Raw genomic sequence first — 12,215 nt, forward strand, 5'->3', positions numbered from 1 at the left:
ATGCAAAAGCCTCATTCTGTGCTGTGTGCAAGAAATTGCAACTTTCTCAGGAGAAGGATACACAACAAACAGAGTTGATTCACTCCCCATTTCATAGATTGAATGCCAAAAGATTAAGATTTTAATAAGAATTTGTGATTTATTGGGAAATTTTTCTTAAAAAAAATTTAAGAATTTTTTTTAATAAGTAAAATTAAATTTTTTGATGTGTTTTAATGATTGAAATAGCAGCATAGTAAAGGAGTTTACCAAACATTGTATGGAAAAGCCTTTCATCCGAAAAATTTATTGGAAATTGCGTAAATTTTTAAAATGTTTGAAAAAAAGTGAATTTAGAATCAATTGGAAAGATCCTCCAAAAATTTCTTTAAAAAACGCAACAAATGACGTCATTATTGTGTTTTTTTTCTGTTTGAATGCATGAAGCATAAAATATCTTCTCAAAAGTCATCGTTGAAGCATTAATATAAATAAATAATTCATTTTTAAATAGAAAGAAACAAAAAATATAATCGTGACGTAATTGTTTGCATTTTTTTGAATAAATCTTTGTTGACACTTTTCTCAGTTAATTCTAGCGTAAAATGGGAAGTTTGGCGATGTTTTTCCTTATAAGATAACACGAATCTAGATTGTTTTCTCTGATAAGAAATTTTCCAATACAGAACTGAATAAACTCCTTAAGATTAAATCAAAGTCTCAAATAGAAAGCTTCTTGTAAAAAAAATCTAATTCCACCAAAAAGGTGAATTTTAGCAAATTTAGCAACTCTGTTTGTTGTACATTCTGGTTCAAAGTGCAGGAAATTCCAAGGAAGAGGCGGAATATCCTTGCAACAATGGCAAAATCAGAACAAAGTTTTAGCACCGTGGTATTTTATTAAATGGATTTTAATGCAGAACGTGAAATTTACCTCCCACCTTCCGGCTCAGCTCAATCCAAAATTCTCATCCAAACATTTTATTTCTCCCCGAAAGAAACTTCATCCTCCGTTTGGGCCCTCCCCCGCGGCAAACGTGCTCTATATGAGCGATGATGAAGGATCATCCGTGGGTTAATGAGATGTCTATTTGCGGATTGGATTTCCCTGTAAATATTTTTTCTCAAAACATAGCGTAGAAATTAATGAGAAAAGCGCAGCGTAAGACAATACTCTCGGCGTTACTTTTTTTTATCTCTCTCTCTTTATTTAAAAGGAATTTAATTATAAAGAGCTTTTGCAAATTTGAGGATTAAAACTCACGGGGAAATGGGGTTGTGTACGATATGGATGTATAAATTCCTGGAAAACATCGATTGAATTTTCCGTGAGTCACGAAGGGGCAATTTTTTGTCCCATTTGAAAATCTCTCCCTTGACAATAGACTTTTGGAGGAGGAAAGTTTTCCATTTTCCCTTGTTAAATCAATTGAAAAAGTTTGTCTCTCAACCAACAACAAAAAAAATGTTTATAGGAATGTTGATAAATTTGTTTGGGGAATTTGGAAGACAAGCATTTTCAATAAGTTCACTGAAGTGGTTGCTATTGACGCATTTTCCTTTCGATGCAACTGAATTTTTTTTCGTCTTTTATGTGTTTCCTTTTCATTTTTTTCCTGCATCAACATCTAATCCAATTTGTTCTTTGTCAATCATGGTATGAATTTGATGGCATATTTTTATGCTTTTCATAATAATAAAAAAAAAACAACTCGTTGGAAAGGGAAGATCTGCATCATCCAAAAGCTATTTTGTGTGTTTTCGGTGAAAAGAAAGAATATTCGTTTGCGAGGATTGATGGAATTTTCAAGGAAAAACCTCTTACATTGTATCAATCGTTATATCGTGTTCAAAAAGTTATTGATTTTTTCTTATTCATTGATATTTTATTTTTTCGTTTATAATTCGATACTTGTGTGAAATATTTATGATATAGAGCTTTTGTAAAGGAATGAGGTGAAAAAAACATTGGAAAAAGAAGAGAAATAATTTTTTTGTGGGCTCCTTAGAGGATTAATATCAATAGTCTTCTTTATCATTTACTTCTTGGAACTCATTTGACTTGCCTTTGACCCATTATACCTTTCCAAAATTCTTTAGAACTGTTTTTAAAAGAAATTTCTTGATTAATCTGCAAAGATGGTTATTAGTTTATTTTGGTGCTGTTTTGACGTTGTTTGAAAATAAAGAAATATATTTTCTACTTTATACTGAAATCAACTGAAAAAAATAATAAAAGATTTATTAAAAAAAAATCATATGCTACGTTCCTTATGGAATACTTCATTTTTCAGTCCATGAAGCATATGATTCAAGCAAAAAAATCTGAATTAGAATTAGGGTGTGGTTTATGTATTCAAGAGTAATTTTTAAAAAGAGTTTCTCAAACTATTCAAAACTGAAAAGTCAGTATGATTACCAATTTTTAAAATAAATTCAACTTGAAAAAATTTTTACAGAGATAACGAAGAGAAATGAATAAACTCCTTTACAGAATAACTCGTGGGGGATGTTCTTAAATTTCTCAATCTAATTTTAACAATCCCATTAAATTTTATTTTCTCAATGAATTAAACTTCCCACTAATAGAGTTTTAAAATGAATTAAATAATTCGCTTTAGGAACCATTCAAAATAATCATGACCTCTTGAATTTTAACAACCACGTGAATTTATTCTTTGACCTCCTCTCACATGTTCTTTTCATGGAATTATATGGAGATCTAGTGGAGCTTTACTTGAAGTACATTATAGATTAAATTTTAATTGCCCTGCATTCTCGAGAAAGAGCTTCCCATATGTTTCTTTCTCTTCACCCAACACCACTGTAAAGTTCACTAGATGGGGACCATAAGGGAACTGTGGGGGGGAGGGGGGGTGACTCTTGGCCATTTGTTAGAAGGTTTTTGGGGATGATGTTCAAGTGGATGTGAGGAAAATCACATTGAAGAGCATCGCCTCTCGTGGGGATAGAATTTTCAGGGAGGGAGGGATGGTTGCACAAAAACCCATCCACTCTCTGCTATACTGTGTAGTAGAGCAGATTTTGAGGTCAAATTCCTAGCCAGCAGTGTATCTAATTCAGTATTCTCCGCAGAAACCACTAAATAGGACAACTCACTTCTCAAAACTCCCCAGTGTGATAGTCAATGAACATTCTCCCCCTTCCCCTCTCTTTGTTTTTTTGGGGAAGAACCCTTGACAAAAGCTCATTTAATCTATAAATTCATTGAGATGTGCGCAGTGTATTTAAAAATGCTGAATAGAGCTTTATTTTTTGAACCACCAAAAAGCTCACGAAGCAACAAAAATTACAATTCTGTGAAGAATTTCCAAGAGAATGGGGATTTTTGTGTGGGGACAAATCCATAGAGGGTAAAAGTTCATATTTTTGTGAACAAAGAAAATCCCCAATGGCACACCCGAAAGCTTTGGCATTTATTAGAGTTTTCCCATTCATTCGTGGATGCATTAATATGCGTGATGGGATTTCACACAAAGAATCCAGCTGTAGTGTTGTCCTCAAAAAACACAGAAAGGAATCATCGGAGTATTGGCAAAGCTCATCAAATGAGACAAAAAGATATGAAAGGAGAATTTCTCATCGTGAAGAAATACGTTCATAATGAGTTTTCTTAGAGTTTTCATGGAGGTCATTTGTAGAGGGTGGGCACAGGAAGGAACATTTCAAGGAAAATTTGTTACCATCTTGTGACAAGAAATTAAATTTCGATGTCACATTTCTCCAAAAGAGTTTTTTTTCTCAAAAGTTTTGTGCTTGCAATTTGTGTTTTTGTCGTATTAAATTAAAATTTTGAAGGTGAAACAATTTAGATTTGTGCCACAAATTGATTTAGGAAGTCAAGGAATTTATGAGATAAAGCGATGTACTGCTGATTACGACGGAAAATAGTTGGGATATTGTTGGTCAAGGTATTTTAACATTTATTAAAGCTTTTTTTGCACTTATGAACGTTTTTTATAAGGTTTACTGGGGTAGTTAGGCTAAAGAGATTAATGCTGAATGCAGAATTTAATTACATTTGAGTAGAAATCAACCCTTTCGCGTTCATTGGGTCATACACTTACCTAAACGTTAAATTTTATTATTTTCCTGCATTTAAATTAATTTAAATATTTTTTTTTCCTGAGAACATCCATACAGTAAATATCGTGATGAAAGGTTTGAATGTTTCTGTGTTTCATGCGGTAGTGAAAGGGTTAAGTTACTTGTTAATGCAAGATTGGTTATTGATTTAGTACTCACGAAAAAAATTATTTGTTGAATTTGAGCGCCTCAAAAGAGCAAAAAAAAATTTATTTTCATAAAATTCAAATGGATTTTGTTCAAAGAAGAGTTTAAGAACTTTTTAAGGCAAATTTCGAGAACTTTTATTAAGAATTGGCTCTTGTAATTGGGGCGAAAACAAAAAATTCTTATCTGGGTTAATTTCTTTTTTAATTATACTATATTGTTTTTCCCCAAAGAACGATTCTTGAATTTTAATTTCCAGAGAGATTAGAGAAATCTACGGAGAATTTTCCTTTTCTATTTCCAAAATTAAATACCACAGGGATTATTTTCTTTTTTTTTGTAAAAATATAATTTCCAATTTAAAGAGTGTGTGAGTGAGAAAGTAAAGCCAAAGAAGCGCTTGTTCTTCTCACGCAAATTGCCTCCAATCTAAATTTAAATGTAAATCGAAGAGATTCTTTTTTCATATCGAGAAGGAGAATGAAACCAATCTAGGAAAGTTAATAATAGGAAATTGTTTGAATTGTTACATTGAGTGTCTTAATACAATTTTCCCGTGTGTTTTCTTTTCATTGTGATCTCGCGCGAGGGTAGAGTGGGCGGGGTGGGAGGAAATTGGAGATTGCGAAGTGGAAAAGAAAGAAGGAATGAAGGAAAATAAGAAAAGAAAAAAAAAACAGTCAGAGTCCACCCACTCGAAATCGTTCAATTCAACTCTGTGATGTCTTTTGCGGGGAAAAATCTTTACACAAAAAGACGCACGAAAAAAAAACCACTGACTTTCCCAAACGGATATTTCGTATAGGTACTATATAGAGCATTAAATGCCCGTGAATTTTATATGTGGGTGAAACGGGAGGGCGCCATTTGGCTCTTTTATGCGGCAGTTGCAATTGCAATTAGGGGATAATTTGGGATGATGGTTGCGGGAAAATGTGTTGGCGGAAATGGGGAATTTCCCACTAGAGAGGGATTCGCAATTGGAAATGATCCATGGGGAGATTTGTCGCGTTCTCGGGGTACCTATATAAAGTTTTATTCGAATACGACTTTTCATGACCACCACAGGGTTCAACGGGGTGAGCTTGATTGCAACCCGTGCTCCCCCCAAAAAAAGAAGAAGAACTAAAAGACTCGCGGAGGAGGAACTTTTGTGTCATATGGAGTAAAGGGGGGAGACGGAAATAAAAACCTTTCCGTTTTCTAATAAAAATTTTATCGTAGTGAATTTATCTAACATTTTAATGGGAGGACACGTCTAAGAGACCAATAAAATATTAACAGGCGCACACTCATTGATTTTATTCCTTTGGTGTTTTGCATAAAAAAAGAAGATGCTCTCAAAAGTGCTGGGATGATAAGAGAGGGAGGAGAAGCAAGAAAAAAAAAGAAGAGATGAGAAAGTCTCCTAAAGAGCAAAATTTCCACATTTTATTCATTCAACTTAATGGTCGGGAGCAGCTTTTATGTGGTGCCAGTTGAGAGTAGAGAAAAAAAGAAGGCAAGCACAAGTAGGTGAAAATTCGTTTCCTGTTGTGAATTTTAACTGGGAAATACTCTTCCTTGTAAAGCAAGGGATTTTAGTTGGTGCATCTATTTTGTTCTTCTATACAAACAAGGTGAATAGACTGCATACAAGTGCATATATATTTTTTATTTATACATTTCTAAAGCATGGATGAATCAATTTCGTATTGGCGTTGTTAGGAGTGAATGTTGGTGTTTATCTACCCTTAAAAATTTCAGAAATTAAGGTTTTTTTTAAGAAGCAAAAAGAGATTATTTTTAGGATAAAAACTCCACGAAAAAAAAGTTCAAAAACGCATTTTTTACGTCATATGAAACGTCGTAAATTTGATAAACATCGTTAAAAGTCTGTCAAATGATTGAAAAAAAAACATCAAATATAAGAAAAAAAACAATAAATATGTATTGAAAGAGGAACGTTAAACTTTTGCATAAATATCAAACGTTAAAACGACAAAAGCTGTCAAAAGTTAGGAAAAGAACACTTTGACTTTAAAGAAAATGATCCGTTTTTTTCTCAATAAAATATAATAAAAAATAATTTTTAAAGATTTTTTTATCCTGTCTTCAACTTTTTTTTTTTATCAGAGCTCTAGCATAAATTAAAAAAAAAAAACAATAAGTTGTATATCGTCAAAAAAGCTTGTGCTTTTGAAATCATTTTAATATCATGCAATATCTTCAATATTGTACCATAGATGAAAAGATAAAAATAGCCTAGTCATGGGGCTTTGGGGGGGGGGGGGTGGGAGGGATAAAGAAATTGTGAGAAAAATTCTAGCTTTGTGGTTAAATCCCCGCCCTATAACATGCATATATTTATGCTCCTAAAATGGGTAGAAAATTGAAAGTGTTGCAAGCTGCAGTATAAGCTTCAATTGTGTATATGGGAGGGATGCAATATAGTATGTGTGGCGAACTTTTTTCCTCCTCTACACACTATTTCAGCTTACAAGACACTTTCATGGTATAGTGGTGTGGATATATAGTGCTAAAAAAACCCCTTAGATATGAGACAAAATATGAAGTGGTGAATATAACATAGAAATAGAGAAGAAGGAAAAAAATGAATGTGGGTGAATTTAATGTGGCGGTAGACGTACTTTGCAAATTAAAATTTTTATAAAGCAAACACATTCCTTTTTCTTGACTCAACCATGGCCATGTGGTGCGATAAATTGTGTGGCTTTTCATTTGGGAGAGGTGCATGAAGAATGACGTGCTGAAAGGATATTTTATTATATATCTTCTTCAGCGGGGAAAATTTAATTGATATTGCTGCAAAGCTTGGGAGAAGTGAGGGGTTATATAGCTTGGGTTGGGACGTGCATAGAAATTAATTTTCAAGTGAATGAACTTCCTGGAGAAAATATTAATTTTCTCCCTTTAAAGGAAGCGCACGAATGGTGGCAAGGGGGGAGAAAGAAAAGTCTGCAATTTTGCCATCTATATCTTTCATACCGAACCATTTCTCATGCTGCCACCTCGCCCCCCACACCCTCCCTCTCCCGTAGACTTATTCACGCCAATGGGCATGTTAAGCGATATTTTTCGGCAGGAACACTGCAATTTCATTTTATTCACTTTATAAAGTATATTTCGTGGGAAAATTGTAAATTAAGTGTTAGTGAACCAGTCTGCTGAAGTATCACACTGCAGAATATTTCTTTTACACGAAAATAATTGGAGAGAAGAAAATTATCTGTTAGATTTTTTTAAAAGTAAGATTTTCCCATTTTTCTTTAAGTGATAAATTGATAAATAGGGGAAAAAATGAAGGAAACGTTAGAAAGAAATAGTGAGAGACTTGAGACTCGAACCGAAAACTTTTACATTGAAATTGAAGTGCTTTATCCAATTGTACTACAAACTGCATACAAATTGATTCTATAAGCAACATATTTATTAGGTTAGCTATACATCCTGCAAGATGATATAATTAATTTAAACAAGAAAATCCATATTTTACAATCCCAAAAAGTCATCAAAGCATAACGTCTAAATGATTCTGACATTTAATCGTGAGATTCCACGGTGACGAAAATAATATATTTTCTGTAAAGTAATGAGTCTTTTGGAGGTATACACGAGGTGTACACACATATGCAAAACATTGTTGGGATGAGGCAATTAGTTCTAATTAGTGTTGAGATTTGCAAATAAAATGAGATAAAATTAAACAAAGTGAAATGCAATATTATACGATCCTTGGCGCTGTTTTGACGACACGAAACAATGCAGAGACCATTTAATCATCCTCAGGAGTGATTTTGACTGCAAGAATTCTAATTAAATACATTTTATGCGCAAACTCTCCCAATGACTATATGCACTGTGGGTAGTGTGTGTGGTCAGTGGAATGAATATTGGACAAGTGGTCTCGGAGACCTCTGCTTCATACTTCTCTCACAGTGAGATTAATTACCCCAAGAATATGGAATTATTGTGCCAGCATAGAGCTAAACGTGTGCACATCGCTTTAAAATATCTCCGTGGTGCATTTGGGGGCACAAAAAAAATTTATGTGCAGGGATTTTTTGTGTGTGTTGACATGATAAGCAAAAATGAGGAATAATTTGCTCTGGGAAACAATATTATTTTTATTAATATAGTAAATTTATGTTTATAATCATTTTCTCTTTGTAAAAACACATGTCCACAACAATTTGCCCACAGAGTAATCTCTTTATGTTTAATAACGCGCAAAAAAAATCCAGCCAGCAAACATTTTTCCCATCAAACGCAGCATAATGAAAATATTCGAGCAACCCAAAAGCGTCACATATTCCTTTGTTATGCAAAAATCACTATAAAGGGTGGACCAGGGGGATGGAATAAAAAAAATAAGGGGGCTATGGCATTTTTCATATAGAATTTAATTAATGTGATTAAAAAAATCCCGTGGTTTTTGTATTAAACAAAAAAAAAATTTCTCCTCCTTCCCTCAAAGTATTCCCCGCGAGCATTAATACCCAACCGCTCACAGCTCTTCGGTGTTGTGTAACAAACACAATATTGTCGACTATCCTGCAGACAACATTTTTTCCATCATTACACACAGCAAAGCAATGTGTGCCCGGCAATGGGTCAAAAGGGGAGGCAAGAAGATTAAAATTATACCGAGTTTAGTGATCATAAAATGCGGAGAAATGCCATGAAAAATTTTCAAACATTCTCCTTTAACCACAATCTATGTTTACAGCATACAGATTATGTTGAATATTGTAAATTTTAAAGGGGTTCAAAATTCCCCATTTTTTTCCACCTTCTTTTGTGCGGTAGGATGAGGGCTAAACATTCTAAAAATTTAGGCTCTGTATAAGTTATTTTTCCTCAGAAGATTTAGAAAAATCATATCTAAATTGAAAAATATTTAGAAAAAATTAAACTTAAAACTTATCCACCTCAGCAAAATTAAAGTTAAATGAGTGCAAGAATTTTTATTTTACATAAAAAAAAATCGTTTTTATCATGAAAATTGCCCAAAAAATTTACAACATCCATTAATTTGAGTGTAGGCAATTTTTTCTCCTCCGCGCTGAGGATAAACTTTTCTGCTTCAGCAAATATGTTTCATTTCAATTTTCCACCCCTTTTTGCGGTCAACATTTGTCAACGACGTCATGGACCAAAAAAAGCTCTGCACTCCGCAATCTCTGCATCAACGCGTCGCAATTTAATTCTATTTCTCTGCAATTTTGTGTTGTTGACTCTTTTTTTTTGTTTCAAATAAAAAAGAGTTGTATCTCCCGTGTTCAATCAATTAGCCTACACCACCCACTTTCGGGGGGAGGGAGGGATGGGTGGGAATTTTCTTCAATGGAAATTGACATGATGTGGCCACATACTGGCCTATAGGATGCGGTGTGTGCGTACAAAAAAAATGAGCGGCGAGAAGAATAAAAATTGATGCGTATTTTTAGCTTTTATGTCGACTTTTTGAGATTTTCTCACCAACAATATGGGACGTTCATCTTAAATTACTGTTCTTTCTTTTTCATCAACAACCCAGTGAACGCGCCACTGAAACTCTTGTATTGAAGATGAAGAAAAAAGTCCTCCTCTTTCAAGGGGAACTCTCTCAGTTTTTTTTTTGTAAAACTCAACTATTTGTAGCCAATTGATTGACGTGCGACATTTTTTTCGCATCACAGAGAATTTCCAAAGCATATCACGTGAAAACGCTCAAAGAGTCATCGCAAACTGCACCACCGGGTGTTGGGAGTACTCACTGATGAATACAGAGAAAAAAAAGAGGTGGCAATTAATGCAAAAAAGAGTCCCACCGCGGGGTTAGACAGCGTAGTACATAGTTGGGAATTGAGGTGAAAGCCATTTTTGAACTCTGACCGGTGTGCTCGAATTTATTTTGCGCGATGTGTTGGATGGGGAAAAAAAGAGACGTGTAGTCCCTTTAGGTATCTGCATAATATTTCCTCGAAAATGGCGACAGGAAAATGCACAAAATTCACCTACATTCGAAAATAAATTCCATCATGCGCGGGAGTGTGGAGGAAGATTTTACCGTCCGCACGAAAAAGCTCAACGGACTTTTCAAGTGAGAGTAGCGGGTAAAAAGGAAGAAATATCGGTTTGGCGATTGTGGTGCGAGGAAGTATTTTGTGGGTACTTCCTGAGTGTAGCTATTCACATGAAAAGTACCTATATACCTACATCTATTCCTTATTCATACATACAAATAGCATTTGAGTGGGTGGGAAGGACCTGCCGGACGGCAAACTCCAAGAAAATATATTCGATTGAATTTATTTTGAAATTGATAGTTTGCACTATTTCTGAGAATTTACATTTTTATACATTGTTGGATTATATTTTAGTGGACAGGAGGGTAAAGATTGAATTTTCCCACCAGGGGGCTACGGATAATTGTAGCGACATCTAGTGGTGGATTACATTTGGGCAAAATAAGCCAGACATTTTACCTACTAACCCAAATTCAATGTTGCAGACATAATAATTCGTTTAAATTAATATAAATTAAGACAAAATAATTTGCGGACTTTTCTGGCTGACAATATAATGTATGTATACAAGTGAAATTAGAAAGAGCACTTCTGGCAGTTTGCCCTAAGACTATAAAAACCAATTGTTCTCTTAATTTAAAGCCAGAAAAAAATGGAGGTATTTTAATGAATAAAAAGCTTCCTTACTTTATTAAAATATTACACCCAGATAGAAGGATAATGAAAAAACTATTAAAAAGCATTTGCTGCTGGTCTTTTATGATCCTTTTAGTCTGTCTTTTATAGGTTTCCCCGCGCACACAACCTTGATATAATTTTTCTATACAATTCTTGCGGAGTTTGTGAAAATTGAAGCACTTTAGAGCAAAATTGTGTGTGATTCATAAGAATTGTGAGGAAGGCAGTATTACATTGTTGCATGTTGTTTACTTGCTACTTGAAATATTTTTGAAAAACTTTCAAAAAGCTTCCGCTGGAAGCTCTAAAAAGTCCCCCCATGAGCTCAAGCAACAAACAATATAATGTATTGACACCAAGAAGACGAAGAAGTTTCCCTTCCCCGAAAAAAAAGGAGTATGAATTAATATAAGAAATTTTGAGCAATAAATTTTATTTTCGTACAAACGTGGGGGCGAGGAAAGGAGGACGCAATAAAATCTGGAGAGATGACAATATCGAGAAGACAGTAAAAAAGTGCAATAAAATCGTCCAATGTGGCTATCTTTCGGAATTGCTCTTTTGTACTCTCGAAGCAAACACTTTCGTGTCAATACCGTGTCAGCTGGTACATACTCTGGCTCACCTTGGTCCCTATATTGATCATACACACCAAGACTTTTTTCTTTACCTTCTCGCGACTACTTGTTAAGTTAATTCACAAATAGCTGCTGCGGTGTGTTAACACATGCATGCCAAATTGGAGGCTGTGAGCGGAGCTGATAGGGGGGGAAATCTCTCATGTGAACATGAAATACGATATAGCTTTGCCTTCAACTTCTTGGCTGCATCTAAAAATGAGTAAATATGACACATCTTTTCGTTGCATCTTCATCTCTCTACCATCACGCTTGGTAAATATTTTCACACAGACAACACTCTTCTCCGTGGAGCTTTCTGCACGGGGGAAGGTGTGGAGAAGGGAGGGGGTGTGAGTTATGGAGCTTGGTGGAAGCACTCCTTGCGATAGCATCTTATACATTCCCAAGTGATTAAAATGTTGTCATATTTTATCAAATTTTATCCAACACTGTTACTTTTGGGTTTATCCCATTTTTGCCAGAGCATCTTCTTCACTATATAAGGCTAAGGGGTTTGTCTACCCTCACAGCATCAACTTTTACCCCTGCCACAGGTCTTGGAAGATCAAGGGGTGTACAACAGCTTTTTAGCTGAGAGTTATGGCATTTAATTTTATTACTAAATTATTTTAGCAAAGAATTTTTAATTCTTTGAGAGTTTGAGTTGAGAATG

At 34.4% G+C, this 12,215-nt stretch overlaps 2 protein-coding genes across 4 annotated transcripts in view; one reads left to right on the forward strand and one right to left on the reverse strand.

The window, feature by feature from the left end:
• The window catches only part of LOC129788401 (N-acetylgalactosaminyltransferase 7), a 783,634-nt gene that overhangs the window by 314,506 nt on the left and 456,913 nt on the right, over window positions 1–12,215 (reverse strand). The gene's annotated exons all lie outside the window — the stretch shown is intronic.
• Window positions 1–12,215, forward strand: part of LOC129788392 (pseudouridylate synthase RPUSD2-like) — a 138,284-nt gene that overhangs the window by 796 nt on the left and 125,273 nt on the right. The window lies entirely within an intron of this gene.

Source organism: Lutzomyia longipalpis, chromosome 2, assembly GCF_024334085.1.
Source record: "Lutzomyia longipalpis isolate SR_M1_2022 chromosome 2, ASM2433408v1".
NCBI classification, from domain to species: domain Eukaryota; kingdom Metazoa; phylum Arthropoda; class Insecta; order Diptera; family Psychodidae; genus Lutzomyia; species Lutzomyia longipalpis.